This window comes from Lepidochelys kempii, chromosome 8, assembly GCF_965140285.1.
Source record: "Lepidochelys kempii isolate rLepKem1 chromosome 8, rLepKem1.hap1, whole genome shotgun sequence".
NCBI classification, from domain to species: Eukaryota; Metazoa; Chordata; order Testudines; family Cheloniidae; genus Lepidochelys; species Lepidochelys kempii.
This window is the reverse complement of record NC_136387.1, coordinates 82,541,111-82,562,581: the sequence shown is the minus strand read 5'-3', so window position 1 is coordinate 82,562,581 and position 21,471 is coordinate 82,541,111.

The window sequence follows — 21,471 nt, the reverse complement described above, 5'->3', positions numbered from 1 at the left end:
AATTACTAGAAGTCCAAGATCGTGTTTAGTACCAGGTGACAGGACCACCTGACCTAGGCTATGTCTACACTTGCCATTTAAAGTGCAAAATGTCCCTTTTTTGCTCTAAAACAGTGGGAGCATCTATACTCGTTAATGACTTTTTGCGGTGAAACTCAGAAGTTTTACTGCAAAAAGAAAACCACCTTCATAAGAGGCATACAGTTCTTTCCGCTGTTCTTTTTGTGCTGTTGTGAAAGTGAAAACATGTTCTACCTGTGTAAACACTTTTTGGCTTCTGGAGGATATCCCACAGTTCCAAAAGTGACCACTCTGGCCAGCATCTCCGCTGCTCTGATGCCAGGTATACGGACGTCCGCCCCTTCCCCTGTAAGCCCCGGGAAGTTCAAAACTCCCTTTCATTTTGCTTGCAGATGTGGTGGGGAAAGCAGCCAGACAGCAGAGGGTTTAAAAAAATGCCACAAAAGAAACAAGGAAGTAATGGGGCTGCTGGGACATGAAGCTGTGCATCACGGGGCACTGAGCAGGGACCCAAATGCCTTCCACTCACCGCCCCCCTTCTCACAAGACCTATTGAGAGAGCTGCACTGTGGGATAGCGGCCCTACAGCGCTGCTCTCATTGGCAATGGAAGTGCTGCTAGTGTAAACGCTCTCTGATGCCTGAGGAATTAAGTGAGTACGCAAACCAGCGCTTTTCTTTCACCGGTTCCCTATCACTGGTTAAACTTACAGTGCAAAAACTCTGCAAGTGTAGACATACCCGTAGTAGTGTCATAGCTACGTCCCAGGACGCCTCTCAGGAAAGAGAGAGATTAATATCTTCAAAGTCTTGTTGTTTCTTCCCAATGGACTGATGGCTGGTTGTCTGCTGGGTGTTTCCCAAATACACACACACAGTTGTAATTGTTACATAGCCAATATTCCTAACTTTAGATACAGAAATGATACATGCATACAAATTGGGTAAACATATGCAGTAAATCATAACCTTTCCAGTGATATCTCACATGACCTATCTTGCATAAAACATATCTTAATTATGACATATTCATGTCATAACTATATTTCTATGAAGAATATGGAGTGTAATGTCACAATTACCTTATCTGTCACACTGGGGATTTTTCACTTCCCCTCCCTGCAGAGAACCTGGAGAGACTAGCTTCTCTGCTGAGGCAACCTTCTTAGCATACCCATTGTCCCAAGTTATTTCCACTTGAATAAGCAGCCCTGTAAGGTTTAATGACTGAATGTTTTCCCTAGTCTGGCTGGGAGACATTTCAGCCCTATAAGCAAATGGTGGATTTCACACTGACATATGGGCATTTTATAATACCACAATTTTGTAACAACTTTGTAACTTCAACCAGCATTCATAAATTGTACATAGACAGATTTCCCCAAATCTTCACAGGTATATTAGCAGAGAAAGAGTTCATGAAGAGCCAGTCTCCCTTCTGGGTTTATAGTTTATTTTTCAGGATAGTGAGAGTGAAGAACAAGAATGAAGAAACAGGAAGAAATACACTCACACAGGAACATCTGCTGTCAATTCCCAGCTTAGTATATTACTCATGACTTAGAAGTACAACTTCTATATTTCTATTTAGTCCCATCATTAGGGAGTCAGGCCAAATGGCTCCTCCTGCTTGTTTGGTGGGATACATTATCTTAATTTGAACAGTCAGTCTGGCATGACAATATATAATGTTAAAACATTCCACATTTTATCCATGTTTTGAGGAATAGAGTTGTTAGTCACCAGACTTGCCCTTAGTGCTCATATTGTATATGTTGCACCCGTCATTATTTATGAATCTAAATTCTAGAGGATGGACTACAGTTTGTAAAACACCATAGGACTGATTGGGTAACCATTACTCATGGTGAGTACTGCCTCACATGGATAATCCCACTGAAGTAAGTGGGAATACTTGTGTCTGGGTGTGTTTCCTAGCACCAGTAAAGGTTCAAATTCCAGCACCACAAGTGCTGGAAATGTTTTTGGAAGGTGGGTAGAAGAATAACGGGGCTGCTCAAAACCTTTTTTGTATGGAAAATTGGAGTTTCACAGAAATGAAAGTTTTCACAGAAAGAGCTTGCTTTTCTTCACATTTTGATTTTTCATTGGAAACCCCCACACTGAAATTTCTTTGCCAAAAACAGAAAAAAACCACGTTGTGGCTATTTTCAGCTGAAAATATTCAAGTTCTCAGTTTTTTGATGACAAGCTGAAATTTCCCAGAGGAAAAACCCTAAACATTTTCCAACAAGCTATAAATACCATAATACCGTGTTAACTGCAGCATTAGAAAGTTTCATTCTTCTTCTTCTGCTTATGATGGTGAGTTTCTGAAGGCAACTTCCCCTCATGAATCATGCCTTTGTAAATGATCATACTTTAAAAAAGTGACATTGAATTGTTGGGCTATGCTGAGCCATAGTAATTACTCTGCGTTTGGAAGAGATAGGTAGCCATATGTGTAAAGTATGCAGGCTGCTAATAGTGTGTATTTGTAGTGCCTTCATGTATCCAGTCTATCTGGTCCAGGATTTAGGAACCCTTTGCATGGGTGCATTAAGGATCACATTTTTATAATAAGCCTTTTGGAGATTTATGACATTCCGGGGTGCAATCCACACCAGTGATTGGCTGTGTCACTCCTGCCCTGCAACCCTGGGGTGCCTCACAATGCTTTGCTGCTGTAGCTCTCACCTGAGCTTCTCACAAACAGCTTGCCAGTATGCCAGTCACACCCTGAGTGTCTGTGTGTAGCTGCAGCCTGCCAGTCACACATTTGTCACACCCTGGCTTCCACCAGCCTTGGTTGCAGGGTGACCACAACACACTCCCAGGCTCGGAGTTTTTCCCCAAAACATGTGTTCCACACTGTCCAGCCTTCTCCTGGACAATATATTATATTAGGTCTTTTGCCCCTTTTATGGGATCAGTGTACCACATTTTGCTACCCTAAATGGAGTTACCCACACAGTTCACATCACTGGATTAGTTTTGATTATACAATAAAATAAGTTTATTTAACCACAAGGAGATAGGTTTTAAGTGAGTACCAGTATACGGCACTAAAGACAGAAATGGTTACAAGAGAAATACAGATAAAACACTTCCTAGTACTAAAACGTAATAAACTACACATGGTTCAAGGTGAAGGTGCTTACCACATGTTCCCAGTAACATTGCTGACTGAATTCTCAGTCAGGATCTGCTCCCAAAGTCCAAAGCCTGTTTCTTTTGTTTTTTTAGGTGAAGGAGAGAGAGCGAGAGCAATGGACTGGGAGAGAGAACTTGGGGTAGCCCCTCACTTTTATAGTTCAGTCACCCTTTGAAATACATTTTCCTGATGGTTCCCCATAGATAAAGTTCATTCCTGCTGTGAGAATGGAGACAAGGAGTCTCGTAAGGAAAGAGGTTCCATGCTGTTGTTTGCTAAGATGCAGATCTGTTTGTTCCTGCCCCTTTCCTTACCAAAGAATGGCCCATCATCTTTGATGACACCTTGCTAGAGGCGTCAGTTTGTCCTTTGTCTTTGAGAAACAAGATTACCCACTCCCCAAACTTGTCGGCTAAACATACTACATGATTTTGGTTTATGTTCAAAACTTTACATATAATTTTGCTACATACATTTTGATATTATTGACCAGCAAGTTATTAGTTTTCAAGTGATACCTTACAAGGCATATTTTGTATAAAGATTATTATAACAGTGTGTAAGGTGTGAATACAGGGTTATATTTGGTCACAAGATTAAATCTAAATAGACAAGATAGACAAAAGGTTAGCTATAGGAAGTATTATTATCCCCATTTTACAGATATGGAACTGGGGCACAGAGATGAAGGCCTAGATTTTTAAGGTATTTAGGCACAGCTGCACTCAGTGTTGCAACATCTAAATCTCATTGTCTATGGGATTTAGGGTCCTAACTGCCTAAATCCTTTTTGATAATGAAATTTAGGTTCCTAAATCAATTAGGTGTTGCAACACTGCGCACAGCAATACCTAAATACCTTGAAAAATCTCAGCTGCAGTGATTTCTCCAGGAAATCAGTGGCAGAGCTAATAATTGAATCTAAATTGCCGGAGTTCTTAGCCACAAGATCATTTTTTCTTTCTGAATTTTTTACATTTACTTTTCTTGAAAACTTTTTGAGACAGTGACTGTTTTATTCTCTGTCCTGTAGAAAAGCTCTTTGAGATCCAGGGATGAAAAGCACCGTACAAAAAAGGTTGAGTACACCGTCAGCACTTAACAAATAATAATAGATCAGACATTTGATTTAGCATTCTTCCTCCAAGGATCCTCTAGTGCTCTATGAACTTTATGATTTGGGAACACTTCTCCCACTTCTGCAGAAACGTAGTCACCTCTCGGGTAGATGACAGCCATTTATCAGTATATATGCCAATATTTCAGAAGAGAGACTCAAGACTAGGTTACTGAATGAAAAGTGAACTTGGTTTATGCAGATCAGATGAATCTACTGTAGGAAGCCTGGAAGGAGAGGTTGAGTATTCTCTCTTCATCATCATCCCATCCACCCTGATGCTACTCAGCCTCCCCTTCTGTGCTTCTTAAGGAAGATGCAGCTGATCAGCGTTCCCTCCACTCACAGAAGCAGAAGGAACAATCAGCTCTTAGCGCTGACTAGGCCCAACTTTGCTTAGTTTATGAGATTATAGCCCATGGTGAATAAGCTAAAGCCAACCATTTGGTACAAATGGTCTTAGATCTGCTGTAGATAAGTCTCAGTAAATAGTCATTTTCTTCATTTCAGTCAAGCCAGCCTATTTCCACAAGCAACTGATTATTCTAATTACATTCAACCTTCTTTACTTTACTGAACTATTTTACTACTGTTTATGCATTATTTAATTCTTTGAATGGCTTTGCACAGGTACCCTTGCTTTCTAAAAACTCAAGTCCTAAAATTACACCATAGGGAGGGATGGTTTTCTCTGCAAAGAGTAATTGATAGATTGAGAGCAATCAGTTAGTGAGCTGCGCTGTAAATATTCATTGTTTCAGCTGCACAGCTCATGCTTCCTTAGTATGGGTGAGAATAGCTGACAGATCAGGGTGAAAATGGAAATTAAGAACAGCCAAGAACAGTCACCGATCAGCTTCCAAATGAAAATGAGTGGCTAAAAAAGCTATGCTGTAATGGCATTATTTCTCCTGGTGACCTTCTGAAAGTTAAGCTATCCAAGTTCCAAACACCAGAAGTTAGCAAGTTAGCATTTTTTTCACTTAAAAGGTTTGTATAGCTGGGATATGCATAGATCATCTACAGTGCCTGGAATGCGTCATTCAACGGCAGTGGATGTTTTTTCCCAAACGTACGTGTCATGCAAAGCAAACATTTATAGCGCTTTCTCAGATATTGGTGAAATATTATTAGCTACAGTGTCCAAAGAGAACAGTATGTTTCACCAATCATTAATTGAGTGAAGGATTCTGCTTCATAATCCTCAGATGTATCTGTTGCACAATGAAAGCTTGATTGGGCCTGGCTCTTTTGCGGGTGAAAGGGCAATAGAGCCCGCTCCCTCTTGCACACTGCACAATGGCAGTGCCTCTGCTAGTGATGGCCTCACAGGAAGGAGAAACAGGGAGAAGCAGGGAGGGTTATATGAGCTGCGAGTACAGGGGAAGCACATGCTGTGCTCTATGAATGCGTGGCGTAATATCCCTCTCCCTATGCTTTTGTGAATGCCTGTTGCACAGTGCCTCCAAGAGCTCCCAATAGGGCAGTATGTCTCTACAATGCTCTCTGCTGTGGACTGGGCCTTTAAGTCACAGCTGAGCCCTAAATCTGTGCCACTAAATCTGTTGGGAATGTGGGAATTTCATTCTCATTTAGCTCAGTCTCTACAAATCAACACTGAAATATATTGGGAGGGGGGAATACCTCATAATCTGCAAAAAGAAAAATTATGATTTTATAAACTGATATTTTTAAATAAGGAAAATGTGTCTTATCCTGAAATATTTAGTTTATGAAATAGGAACAGATTAGAATCCTGGCCAGAGATCTTTCTGCATCTTCGATGAATTCACTTGTTAAATGGAAAGCCCAAATGTTCTACATTGGAGAATGGATATACAATATGACACGCTACTGAGACACATACACCCATGAGTGGCAGGTATAAGAGGCCGGGGGAGGCTAAGCCTCCCTAAACAGGACACAGCACACCTCCCTCTGCAGCCCACTGCAGCGGCTGGCCTTTGGAGTACCGCCACTGAAAGGACTCCCAGGCCATGGCCCCGCCTGTGCTCTGCCCCATGGCCCCGCCCAGGCTGCTTCTCTTCCTGTTCCTGCTCCGCCTCTTCCCCCTGAGATCCACCCCTACTCTGCCTCTTCCTCCCGAAGCCCTGTCCTCACTCTCCCTCTTCCAGTCTCCACACCCTACACACCATTATAGTAGTCTTTATATAAAATATGCCTTGCTTTGATTTTCTGGGTTCAATACCTGAAAGTAAAACTCAGTGGAAACTACTGTGTTTCTCTGGTTTCAATTTGAAACCATTTAAGATTTATGAATTTCACGTGATTTTAATGTGAAACCTTATCAGTCAGTCTAGGTTCACTCAGACTCAGCCCAGACTCGCTTGGAACTGTGTGTGAGAATCTCATGGGAACACTTTGAAAAACCTGATCTGAATTTTGGTGCTTAAAAGGACACCGGATTCCAGGAGCATAGTCTTAGTTTTGTTGTAAACATTTTTCCAAGTTCTGAGCTGCAGCATTTCAGATTCTCCTCTGGCAAAATTCTGATTTAAGGTATTAACTGGCTTATAAAAATTTACTTTTGTCATTTTACATACATATGGTAAGAATAGGGAACCAATTTCCAAGCTCATTTGCAAAGTGTTACATACCGACTATGATATATATAAGCTGCATTACTGAAGTGTGCTTAACACAGCCAATTTATATTTCCATTTCAGACTGTGTAAGCTGGGTCACTTACTCTCTTCTCTTGCTTTCTCACTTCACTGAGACAATGAGACATCTGAAGTGTTTCTCCTGGTTGTTCATTTCCATCTCTAACATCATTTGGAAAAAGTGGCAAGTGTAGAAAAATTATAGAGCTTTAGCAAGTGACAGAGCTGCCTGTAAAAATGAAAATACAATTAGATGCTTAAAACAGATTTTTTTTTAAATATATAAGCGCAGGACAAATTCTACACATCAAGAACATCTCTTTAAACAGTAACCCAGCTCTGGAGATTCTTTACAGACTTCAGGACAGGGTTTTAGCCCTCCAATCCACACAATGTTTTGGAGCTCAGGCAAACAAATAAGAATCACACAAGTCTCCTTTAAAAGGGAGATTTACCCTTTAACTATTTCCTATTTAGACTTTTCCTTTCAACTTCCATTAAAAGAGGGAAAACAAAACAAAACAAATCCCACACCAGATTTTTTTTTCTTTTTTCCAATGAGGTAGCATTTCCCCTGTGGAACAAGTTACAGCATTTAGTAGAATGAGTGAATAAAACACAGATAGTTCAATCTACAAGTCGAAGCATGAAGGGGCATATGAATGTTTAGCATGTCTGGCAAGTAAATAACTTGCAGCACTGGTACAACAGTGCCATGTGAACTCCTGTTCTCACTTTCAGGTGACACTGTAAATAAGAAGTGAAAATGTAGACAAACTTGTTTGTCTTAGTGACTGGCTGAACAAGAAGTAGGACTGAGAGGACTTGTAGGTGCTAAAGTTTTACATTGTTTTGTTTTTGAGTGCAGTTATGTAACAAACAAACAAAATCTACATTTGTAAGTTGTGCTTTCATGATAAAGAGATTGCACTACAGTACTGGTATGAAATGAATTGAAAAACACTATTTCTTTTGTTTATAATTTTTACAGTGCAAATATTTGAAATAAAAATAATATAAAGTAAGCACTGTACAGTTTGCATTCTGTGTTGTAATTGACATCAATATATTTGAAAATGTAGAAAAACATCCAAAAGTAATGTAAATTGGTATTCTATTATAGTTTAGCAGTACAATTAAAATTGCAATTAATCGTGACTTTTTTTATCAAGTTAATTTCTTTTGCCTTAATCGCTTGAGTTAACTGTGATTGACAGCCCTAGTAATTTAAGGTTTCAGAGTAGCAGCCGTGTTAGTCTGTATTCGCAAAAAGAAAAGGAGTACTTGTGGCACCTTAGAGACTAACCAATTTATTAGAGCATAAGCTTTCGTGAGCTACAGCTCACTTCCTCAGATGCACCTGCAGTTTCCACGATATGCATCTGAGGAAGTGAGCTGTAGCTCACGAAAGCTTATGCTCTAATAAATTGGTTAGTCTCTAAGGTGCCACAAGTACTCCTTTTCTTTTTTCTAGTAATTTAAGTTACTTCTAAACCCAAATCCCTGTAAAAGGAGGCTTTTTTGTTCTTGTCAGCCACACAGCTCCTATGAGAAATCCTGTGGAGAGTATCCCTGTGTTGAGACTCCTGTAGAAGGATCTAACCTTACCCTGGCCTAGAATAGTTTTGCTTCCTTCCTTTTCATTGAGACTAGTTCCCTGAATTGAAAAAGTATCTCTTACAAAGCCCCATTATTTCCACTTTAATAATAAAGAGCACTTATGTGTTGCTCTAATCTTAAAATGTTACAAGGGTGGGAAAACTCAGTATTGCCAACCTCAAGTCTTCAAAAATCATGAATCAGTCCCCACAAATTATGTGATTGACTTAAAAATCAGGAGTTTAAAAATAATATTGGTTTGCGTAATGGTTTATGAGGTCTTAATGTTCAAGTTTTCAAGCTTTTTGCACAAAAATGAGGGCTAAAAACTTACTTTTTTCATTGAAATCTGAGATTCTCAAATACCACATGACTCCAGGAACTGGGACATTAAGAAAAATTCCTAAAATTGCAAGAGTTGGCCACACTGTAAATTATCCTGTTTTACAGCTAAGGAAGATTAAATGACTTGCCCAAGGTCACACAGAAAGTCAGCAGCAGAGCTGAGGCTAGAACTCATGTGTCCGGACTTAGTCCTAGACACTCTCCTTGTATCAAGCTACCAGGACTCTCATCCACACAGAGTAGGAGAGAATACATTTGATGTACCATAACTGAGTCACACTTCACATTAAGGATGCATTTATAAATAGTTCAGGAAGGTTTAATACATTATTAATAGATGTTTAGAGAAGTGGTTTATCAACAGGTAAGTATGTTGCTCATAATAATTTTTCTCTGCCTCATTTTTCCCATATGTACAATGAGGATAATGATTCTTGATCTTCTCTGTAAAGCTCTTTGAAAAGAAAAAGAAGTGCTAGATGTTATATTATTACAGCCACCTACTGTGCTTTCTACTGATGTACTTAGTAATATGTCTATAATATGTATATAACATTGTTTAATAATGTTTTAATTAATTGATGCATTTAAAAAGGTATCCTTAATATAAATGTGACCCACAACCGTCAGTACTAGGTAGCTGGTGCTACATATTTGATGATTGTTCTAATATCCTTCTGGAAAATCTTGCATAATCTTTGAGTGAGAAATCTTTTTGGATTTACTAGCAAGTAGTAAAAGAGGGACTGGAAAAGGACACAAAATGACAGCCATTTGTTGCAATTTGTGATTGCTTTGTGTCCCCCAATGGCAAAAAAGCTTAAATTTAATATTTAAACACAGGCAAAGCAAAGTTACTGACACAATTTCTTCCCTCTGCTATGTTCTATTTAGTCCGAATCCTGGAGACAGTTGGTAACAATATCATCTGTCAGCATAATTCCAGCAGTGTCCACCTCCATTTTCGAATGCAATTTGCATGTAATAAAATGAAAGATGCAAAATACCTGGCTTTAAAGTGCATCATCAGCACTAACTTGCTGAATAATTGATTTCAAGAGATGGAAAGAAGTCACCAAACTAGTTATAATGTTGGAGTGAATCAAGGGCCGGGAAGCTTTAGTTTAGCCTGTGACAAACTGATGACATAAATCATCCAGGAAAGGCCAACTAAAGCTCAACTACTGACGTTATTTATTGAAAAGGAGATTGACATTAATGGGAAGGGAGTGGGGAATATATTGTGGCCTTTCAGGAACAAACTCTTGTAACAGCCTTCATAATAATGCTGACCTGCTTGTATCCACCAGGATGACTACACCCAAAACACAGGACTGTTTCACACTAACTACAAGACAATCTGAGCTAGTTCTGTACAGTAACAAAAAAATTTTCTTACCTGTGTATTTATTATTTTGTATATTTTTAGAGGTGGTTTCCAGCCACATAATTTCAATGTGGATCCATATGTTGAACACCATATTGTTAAGGAGTATTTAGATCCCAGGGGAAGAATTCTTCCCCCGCTGGTAAATCCTGTACACTGATCCAATGGCATACAGGGGTCATAAAAGTCCTTCAGCTGCTCAGGGGAGAATTTCTCTAGTGCAGGCTCTCCACAGAACTGCCATAAGTAGCCCTACGCTGTCTTCCCCTCCCATACACAAGCCATGCTGCAAGGGGCATGCTGGGATAGCAGCAGTGTGCCGGGTAGTCTCCACAGCTCTGAGTGCTAGAGATTCTGTGCTGCTGCAAGACCACCTCAAAGGCAACTTGGGAAATGCCTGGCATAAATTAGAGTATCCATGGCTTATCTAACTTATATCAGGGGCTGCACTGGAATGACCCCACATCAGAAGGATGCAAAAGTAGCTTGAAGCCACCTTTGTCCATTACAGGCTGAGGTAAGCTCCACTTTGAGGCTGCTATATTGGACCCATACCTTTGGATCCCACAGGTTTTAAACTTACTGAGTCTGAGTAGCATTCAGATACTGTCCCTATATCTGGCCTTTCAGGCACTCTCCCAGGGTACAGACTCCAAGTCTGGTGCCCATTCTTGGAATGTGGAACCCCTTGGTCAATGCTGACCCTCCCCAAGTCTCCCCAGTAGCTTACACAGGCCCAATCCAGAGCTTTCTTCTCACAGACACTCTGTTTCACCATCCGGGGATTTCATGACATTTATAGCAAGGGACCCACAGACTTTACAAAGGAATTTCTAAACCAATCACACTTTACTCATTGCCAATGTGCAAGAGATATATGGAAAAATAAAAAAAAGCATACACACAACTGCCTCAATTTCCTCCCCTCTCCAGAGTGTCCTTTGGGTCTTAGTCAGCGTCCTTCCAGGGAGTCCAGGGTCCTTCTGCACTCCTTTCTGCCTGGTCTTGTGTGTAATAAAGGGGCAGATTCCAGGATCCTGTGTAGGAATGCAGGACTGTTCTGTTGGGTTACCCTAAGCTCAGGTCCTAGAACCCTGCATAAAGAGACAGAGTCATTTTTGCTGACCCATGCTGGCAGGTGGAATGTGTAAGCTCCAATCAAGATATGAGGGAAGCTGGAGGGCCTGTCTGTGGAGGACAAAAGAAGGGGGCAGGCATGGTGCAGGAAAAAGACTGTGAAAGTGTAGGTCTTGTTTTTTAAAATTTTTTTATTAATGTAAAGCCAGATCCCAGGAAGGGGTAAATTTTGACTTCTGATGATATTGTGACTGTGTGTGCTCTGTTCAGAGCAATGCAGGAGCTTCACCTGCTTACCATGTGGTCTAAAGATCTTGTCAGTTGTATCATGGCTATGGCTTTCTGCCACAGTGACAGTAGCATTAGTTTTGTTGCTGGGATTTGCTTCTGAAAGATCCAGTGAGAGATGCTTGTACTGAGGGCAAAGACTGACACTATTACCAGAGAGAACAGTACTTGCTCAGTAGACCCTAGCCAGGTTTGTAGTGACTGGTTACCTGCTGACTTTTTGGTTACGCTATATAAATGAATTAGGGGTAGGACTGGTCAAAATTTTTGTCTTGAAAGTGTTTGATAGACAATTGAATTTTTGACATGTAATTTTTTGCGTGTGATTGTCTGCATTCTGCAGATGGTTTTGATTTTAACACTCCAACACTGAAATATTTTGATTGAAAAATGAAATACTTTGGTTTGGAAATACGGCTGTGGTGCCTCCAGGGAGCTGTAGTTCAGATACTGTATGTCCTCATTCTCGTCTATGGGCTGGGCTCGTCTGTGGGTTGCCACATCATGGGACATATAGTGTGCGCAGGGAACCTTGCTATACAGGAAACTGAGAGCGCCGGGCCCCTGAAGTGCAACTGCCCTGAACAGGCAGCATTCTAGATTAATTCTTTTTGATTTTAGGCTTAAATAGTTTGCTTTTCAAATGTCTGAAAAAACGAAATTTTCTGTAGTTGGGGGTGTGTGGGAGGACAGGCAGGGAGCCCCTGACTTTTTAAATTAACTTTACTTTGTGGCCTCAATCCTACTTGTAGTGGACAGGTATCCACATAAAAAATTGCCATCAAAAGTGGAATGCTCCTTGGCAGTCTCGGCAGAGAAAGCTGACAGCTGTATACATATCTGTGGACGTGGGACCTGACTGTATTCTGGCTTGCACCAAGTAAAGCCATTTACAGTCATGTAAAGTGGGTGTAAACTGCTGTCAAATCCGAATAGTAACATTTTACATTCAGGTTTCAGAGTAACAGCCGTGTTAGTCTGTATTCGCAAAAAGAAAAGGAGTACTTGTGGCACCTTAGAGACTAACCAATTTATTTGAGCATGAGCTTTCGTGAGCTACATCCGATGAAGTGAGCTGTAGCTCACGAAAGCTCATGCTCAGATAAATTGGTTAGTCTCTAAGGTGCCACAAGTACTCCTTTTCATTTTACATTCACTTTCCCCAGGTGTAAATGACTGCATAGCGACGAGGGCAGTGGAGACGTTATGACTGTCAAATTATCACTGTTTCTGAGAATTCAATTCACTTCAGCTATTTCAGGGTTAGGAATGAGACTAGTCACAGTTCTCTAAATGGGCTATATACATATGGCCATCCAGCATCTTGACAGATGAAAGGAAACCCAATGAAGTATCAGTCAGTCAATGGTGTTTGACAGTAGTGTGGGAGAAGAGACCAATGTGCGAATGGCAAACCTTCCCATAGTGGCTACAGGTCCACTTGCCAGATGGAGGTTGGAGCACATTCTGCTTCCTGGCTGGCCTGTGGGCCTGTGCCTGGGCTCTCTGATTGCTCTCCTCAATGACTGCACCAGCCTTGAGCTGATTTCTTCAGACTGAGCAGGTGTGGGCAGGGTTTAACTTCTCACAGTTGTCAGTGGGAATGCTGAATTTCTTGAGACCTTGCTTGACCTTGCTGCCGTATCGGAGCTTTGGCCTTCCTCTGCTTCACAGGTAGTTCTTGAGTTGGCCCATAGAGCACAGCCATCAGCAAACTATCTTGAGGCATACATTCCACGTGTCCCTCCCAGCGAAGCTTGTGAGTGTTCAGTGTAGTCTACATAGATTGTAGGCCAGTTCTCTCAAGGATCTCGTTGTCAGTGATCTGTTGGTCCCAAGTGACTCCAAGGATTTTCTGAGACAGTGAAGGTGGAAGCTGTTCAATCTCCGCTCCTGCTTGGAGTATGTGGCCCAGCTTTCAGATCCGTAAAGGAGAGTATTGAGGACACAAGCCTGATAAACGGACAACTTTGTGTTCAGGGTTAACAGCTTGTTGTTCCAAACATGTGAGGTAAGTTTGCCAAAGCTGACAGAGGCTTTGCTGATTCTCTCATCAAGTTCTCTATGAACGTTAAGTGAGCTGCTTAAAGTTGAGCCAAGATAGCAGAAGAGATCCACGTTGTCAGAGCATCATTATTGACGTAGATTTTAGGTGGGATATTAGTGCTCTGTGACATGACAAGTGATTACCATGCCGAACTTGATACATGCATCAGAGAACTTATTCATCATGATCTGAAATTCATCGGATAAGTTAGAGATGAATGCAACTTCATCTGCGAAGAGCAGATCCCGAATAGTGAGCCTTGGTGACGTTCCTTCTGTTCTGAGATTATTTTAAGAGGAATAGAGAAGAAGATGCCAAAGCCAGTAGGTACTAAGATCCAGCCTTGCTTCATGTCACTATCAATGCTAAACTCAGACGATAAACTGGGAGGAGTGGTAGATATGCTGGAGGGCAGGGATAGGATACAGAGGGACATAGATAAATTGGAGGATTGGGCCAAAAGAAATCTGATGAGGTTCAACAAGGACAAGTGCAGAGTCCTGCACTTAGGACGGAAGAATCCAATGCACCGCTACAGACTAGGGACCGAATGGCTCGGCAGCAGTTCTGCAGAAAAGGACCTAGGGGTGACAGTGGACGAGAAGCTGGATATGAGTCAACAGTGTGCCCTTGTTGCCAAGAAGACCAATGGCATTTTGGGATGTATAAGTAGGGGCATTGCCAGCAGATCAAGGGACGTGATCGTTTTCCTCTATTTGACACTGGTGAGGCCTCATCTGGAGTACTGTGTCCAGTTTTGGGCCCCACACTACAAGAAGGATGTGGAAAAATTGGAAAGAGTCCAGCGGAGGGCAACAAAAATGATTAGGGGACTGGAACACATGAGTTATGAGGAGAGGCTGAGGGAGCTGGGATTGTTTAGTCTACGGAAGAGAAGAACGAGGGGGGATTTGATAGCTGCTTTCAGCTACCTGAAAGGGGGTTCCAAAGAGGATGGATCTAGACTGTTCTCAGTGGTAGCAGATGACAGAACGAGGAGTAATGGTCTCAAGTTGCAGTTGAGGAGGTTTAGGTTGGATATTAGGAAAACTTTTTCACTAGGAGGGTGGTGAAACACTGGAATGCGTTACCTAGGGAGGTGGTGGAATCTCCTTCCTTAGAAGTTTTTAAGGTCAGGCTTGACAAAGCCCTGGCTGGGATGATTTAATTGGGGATCGGTCCTGCTCTGAGCAGGGGGTTGGATTAGATGACCTGCTGAGGTCCCTTCCAACCCGATATTCTATGATTCTATGATATTTCATTTTCATTGAGCTACTGCTCCTATTTCAGATGCATAGGTGGGAAAAGTGATGACAGCAGCTGTTGTTGCTTTGGCAGTAGCACAGATTTCAGATTTATTTATCTTGTCTGATGTGGCCTCTTTTTCTAATACTTCTACTGATTCAAAGATGGCTAGTATGGGACCTAATGGGTCAAGGGAAGGAGCTTGTTGCAGCATTAGTTATTGTATTCCCTTCAGTAAAGTCAAGCTGAATGGAACTTTAGTAAAATGTGTCTGCTTCTTTTATTGTTACCTTTTAGGCGTTGACAGAGCAAACACTTAGATTTGTCTCCTGCTGCCTGAGCTGCAGCTGTTTATAGCATTTGGGGGGAGGGGATTAAGAGAAATGCTGTAGTTTCCTGGGGTTGATACTTTACAATAACTTTCTCTTCTCTCTCCAGTCCCCTTTGTAACATGATCAGTTTTAACCTACCTGTGACAGATACAACAATTTCCTGCCATATCCTTGGGAGGCATTCTTGAATTAAGTTTACATATCTTTAGGGTCCATTGTATTACAGGAATGGTTTATGTATTTATTGTGGGCCGGGATAGTATGTAACCTCTTGGGGGAGGGGGAAGATGTGACCCATATAAGGCCTGGATGATCAAAAGACTATATTGTACAATGTGCCAGACAAGAGTGGACATTTGGGTCAATATATGTGAAGCGGTTTTCCTGGGGAATATGAAGGGGGAAGTGAATGCAAATTCCCTACCTCCAGTTATGCAAAAACCCAGCCTTTTGAAGCTATGCCCGGAGGAGTGGGTCTTTGTATGCTGATCACCTGTTACATGAGATCAAGATCAACTGCCCAAGATGTCTAATGGAAAGACTGAACTATTCATGGTTATTCATGTTCTGAATCTGAGACAGTTATGAATTTGTAACCAAGTGTAAAAAGCCCAGCTGTGGATTTTGAAAGACTGGCACCTAGCAGAGCCCGAGGTTGGAAACAAGTGTGCTTGCTTATAAAGAGCTGTGTGGTAACTTGTGGCAATTACAGCTGCTCAGAGCCTTTGGAAAGAAAGCAAAGTGCAGATGCTGGCCTGTTTAGGCAATCTGGGTTTTTGGGGATTCCACAGTGTAGGTAGGGAACAGTGCAGCCTGGAAAATCCCAGTCAGGAGGATGAGAGATATCGATCTTTGAAACAGAGGTGACAGCTGGTAGTCCAGTGCCTAGAGTCAGTGCTCCCCAGAGACCATAGAGAGGGAATCCCATCTGCCATCCTTACTCCTTCCCACCTTCTTACAACACAATATGCTTGTGAAACATGCTACCTAATCATCTTTCTCCTCTGGGGTTTCCATTTTGTACTACCATTCCTGGTGGTATTTATTCTCCTGTTCCATGCACTGGTTTCTTGCAATTGTCTTTATTTTGGTTTTTCTATATTTGTTTCTGTGACACCTTAGTTTTAAAAGAAGGAACATCATTCAGAAAACTTGTTTTGTTTCATCCAACAAGTTTTGGAATATATCCCTTTAATCAAAACAATGTTTTTGACATCATGGAAAGAATGATGTTTGTACAAACTTAAATGAGTCCAACTATTTTTAATGTTCAGTATTTTAAGTTGCTTCAGTGACTTTATTTTACAGGCAATGAGAATAACCCTGCTGTCATTCTTTTAATGTTTTAACAAGTTTCACTGTCAAGATTATGATGCATAGAAGATATTATTTGGGTTTAACAATCAAAGGGAGTTAAAGGTGTTGTCACTTTTCTCCTCTCTTGTATTTTCATGGTAACAGTCAATATGTTGTCTACAATCCTTGCTGTCTTAAAAATAATAATAGTTAATAAAAAAGAGCAGATGACCTATATAAAATATGCTTCACAGTCAAACAATACAAAAAGTAGGTGCAAATAGCTGGAATAGCCATTATTATGGACAGAGAAACGGTAAAGCTTTACTCTGAAAATTGATGTGACAGAATCTAAGACATCAAAACTTTCCAGCAGGCTTGGCAGCCATTTGTTGCAGCAAGGTTCTTAAAAGTGGTAAAGTTGTGTTTAAGGGGCATGACCCACTGAAGTTAATAAGAGACCTGAGTGGGCTTTGGATCAGGCCCAATATGCACAGTGAAATGTGTGATTTTGCACTCTCACTGTTGTAATCAGAATGACACTTTCTTCAGAGGAGGTTATCTAAAAAATTCAAAGGAAATAATTGATGTGACTTAAATTTCTCTACTTTGGAAAATTCAGGTTAGTCATTTTTCTATTCTATGACAGGTATAAAAAAATTAACAACTTCACAATACTTAAAGCACATCTGATAATGGATTTTCTACTTTACACATGAATATATGCTCATTTATTGCAAAGGATAGGTATTTTAGTTCCACCTACACTGTAACTTTTTAATAAAGGTAATAAATCTCAGTAGAGTGTGTAGGATTAACAGAGAAACTCAGTATGTGGTTGTCAGTCCTGAATGTTCTCGTATCAAGGAAGGAACAAGGATACTCTAGCTCTGATTTTTTTTTTTTTTTTTTTGGTACAAGGATCTTTTGAATAGTATCTTGACTCACCTATGATGTTTCTTTTATATCTGTAAAATAATGACTCAGACTGAGAACAGCCAGAGGGCAAAGAGAAGCCAAAATGGCTGCTTGCCTACCATGATACAAAGCTGTCAATGATGGATTAAATGAAACTTGAAGTAGAGGGAAAGGATTTGGAAAATGCATGATATTCTGTACCTGAGAAAAAGTATTTGAGAGCTGGGGGGAACCTATCACAAAAGATAGGTACAGTACTCTAGAATAGGACTGCAACTTGCCTTTGCAAACATTTTTTGTAACCATCTAATGGAACATTAAATTGAATACAGATGTATAATTTAAACACTATTGGTGTTTTGAATCTGAACTTTATTCTTACTGCCACTAATTTAAAGAACAGAATGGTGAAATTCTATTTGAATAGAATGGTGAAATTCTAAGTTATTTTGTTAATTTACTTCCCAGCAAGGGTATATGAGGTTGATATGCTACAGTATTATAAATGGTACATGTGAGCTGAAATGACTTCACATTTAGGCACTTTTTATTGATTCTGATTCTCAATCTGGTAATATACTATTGACAATGTTACTTTCAAATATACTGGGTATAAAAAGGCATTTGGAAGATACAGTACACCATTCCCAGAGTGCTAGTAAAATTACTGGATAGTCAGATATGGTATTAAGGAGAATGAAATAGGCGTCTCAGGAATAGCTATCTTGAATATATAGAATATGTTCCAGAGAATATCACAGAAGAATCTTGGAACAAAAGATCTGTCCAGCATATGAACCACTGTTCTGTGAAATATGGTAATTTATCTGGAAATTGCCAGTGCCCATCCTTATTTATGCAACTAGCCAATTATATATCACTTACCTGGGGAAAACTTCCTTCCTAATTCCTGAGGCTATTTTAGACCATGAAGCATGAAATTTGATTGCCTTTAGGTGGCATAGTTACAAATATTATAAATTTACTGAATCTATCCACAGTACTTGAGTGGCTGATGTGAATTCTATAAACAGAGTGTGTGTTCTGGGAAGTAGTACTTCCTTTTACGTCTTTTGACTTTACTAGTGTTAGTGCCACCCTGTTCTTTTAATTTGTGCAAACAGTGGCTCTGGTCAGTTTTCATGGCACAATTCCATTCTGGATACCTTCTCCAAGTCCTTGCTAGTTCCATTCTTTTCCAGGTCATATATCTTTGTTTCTGCATCTCTCATTCACTCTAGTCCTACCATGGGATCTCTGTTCTTTATGGGGATCTCATGATTTCAGTGAGATTCTGTGTAGAAGTAAGGGTCTGTGCATGGGGATCTATTTGCAGAGTTGGAGCCTTTGAAATTCCCACTGCTGCTTTAACCGTCTTCATTGTCTTTCTTGACTTTATCGACCCCAACTTACACTTTTCTTACTTATATTTAAAAATTTCCTACCAGACCAATGGGGACAATCCTGACTTTGTCGTGAACACTAACTAAGAACTATTGTGATGCATCATGGAAAAAATCATGGCTAAGTAAAGATAAACAAAAGTCTAAGTAAGCATTTTGGTTTAAAACCAATTTCCACGTTATCACTAGCTTTTTTGATTTTTACTATTGGTTTTGATAGAAACAATAAATTTCACAACATTAATAAATGTTCACTGTTATTACTCCATTCTTAATGTTTGACAGTAGTTTAATTGTAACTTGTTTGCATTAGTATAAAGAGCTGTGGGTACAGGCTGGTATTAAAGTAAGAGAATAATTTATTATTGCAACTAGAAACCAGTCATGTGCCACCAACAGCTTCTTACCTAACCAACTGATCCTGTTGTTGATGTTATATAAGGAACGTAGAGGATGTTTATTTCTTAAATTGTCTTGTGCTCTTACTGTCACTGATCTTAGCCTTAAAATTCCTGAATCCAAGTGCAGAGAAGACCACACAACCATTCATGGCGAATATGGTACAATAGTCATGTGATTGCCGCATTGGCAGGTAAAGCTATTGCCAATTTATTCTAAGTAAATCAGGGAATTTCAGGGTATTAGTTGCTCAAATTGATACTTGGTATTAATGCCATCAGGCTTTTCAGCTCTTGTTATGAAGCTTTGCAACCTACAGAAACTAACATACTGGTCCTACAGCCTTTCCTCCAGCTTATGTCCCATTGAGTTTGATCAGAGTTTTGTGGTGAACGTGGAGTATAGGATTAAGCCCTCTGATTTCTCAGCCCACTTGTCTTCTCTGCTGAATTTGTCAGATACTTCTAGTCTCACAGGACAGGAGTTCAGGAGATGAAGGGCATAGGGACAGAGTGACCATGTTTCCCAAAGGGAAAATGGGACACCACTTGAGGCTGACCCGAGCCACTAGCCCAAGCCCTGCATCCTCCCCTTTTGCATGTGGGGCTGGCCTATTCCCTGCCTTCCCTTCCCCCCAACACATGGGGCTGGCCCATACTCTGCTCGCCCTTCTCTTCCCCCTCCCCCGCACACAGGCCTGACCTGAGTCGCTGGCTCGAGCCCTGCCTCCCCCATGTGCAGGGCTCTCTTCTAAGCCCAACCTGTGCCCCATGTGGGGCTTGTATTGCTGCTCGCCTGAGCCCTGCTGCCCCCACCCCGGCGTAGGGCTTGTATTTCTGCAGGCCCAAGCCCTGCCTGCCTCCCTACGTGGCTGGCATCCCTGCTTACTGGAGCCCTGTCCCCTGTCCCCACAGGGCTGGCGTTGCTGCTTGTCCCCCTCATTGCTCTGTGCCCCGCTAGAGGTGTGCACCCCACTTTTTTGGCAAAAGTAGGCATTTGTCTCATTGCTCTTGCCAGTTGATCATCATCAGTTAGCAAAGCGCAAACGGGACAAATGGCCACTTTTGCCAAAAAAAGCCACAGGCCCCTGGCATGAATCGTGGGGAAAAGGAGGAGGAGGATGGGGGACATGTGATAGGTCCAGCTATGCTGTGAGCCAGCTCACTGCAGCAGCTGCAGGACCTCTTCAAGACTCCATTGACTGCAGTCCAGTCAGTCCCAACAGTTGAGCCTGGGCAAGCCTGACTCAGGGGAAGGAACCGTGGGTAAGTAAAAATTGCCTGAACCGATTCTCCCCCTCCTCCCTCACAACCAGTCTTCTCTCTCTCTTTCCTGTGTCCAGGAAGTTAGCTGGCTCAGCTGAACAGCCTCCACCCTCCCATTTCCTCCTTCACTGCCTCTTGGCCCCTTGCATTCCATACCCCATCCTCAGGATCTGCTCCTCTCCAGTCATTCCTCTCTCTTTCTGCTCCTTTCCCACCCTCTTCTCCACTCTCTGTGTAGGAGAGAGAGAGAGCAAGTGGGAGGAGCAAAGGGAGAGCGGGACAGGGAGAGTCAGGGAAACCCTGCCCCTGATGTGCATTGGCATTGTGGGAAATGGACAGGGGAAATGGGTGCTAGACTCTCTCCTGCCTGTGAGGCCCCTGTCTCATACAGTCCTTGCCAGAAGGGTATGGCTGTCCTGTGCTTGGCTTCTGGAGAAACCTGGCCCCACCCAAGCCTTCCTGATCTTTTCTTTCACCTAAGAAAATAGTATTAAAAAGATGATGCTATTTCCAGTAGGCATTCAGCGTGGGTGTGAGGTGTCAATAGAATGGGCACTCCCAGGCTGCCCTGGACAGAAATATGCTGCCTCTGACTGCCCCCGTGTTAGAGAAGGGTCTAGCTTTTAACTGCAAAGATCAAATGCATACCATGAAAACAGCACCCCTGGACAATGAAGCTTTCAGACAAAATCACAAAGGGTCAAACCTTGGTTTTTAATTGAAAATCAACCTGAAAAAGGAATTCCAAAACTTTTCATTGCATTTACAGAGACTGGATAGTCCGGTTCTCTACTGCCCTGCCTATTGTCGACACCTGAGCAGTGCCAGTGAGCAGTGCTGCCATTCCAATATGCACCCTACTTAGCACTTGCAGGGTGAAATCCTGGCACTAAAGTCAGCTTCCATTTACTTCAATGGAGCCAAGATTTCACCCACAAAACCTTCACTTTTAAAC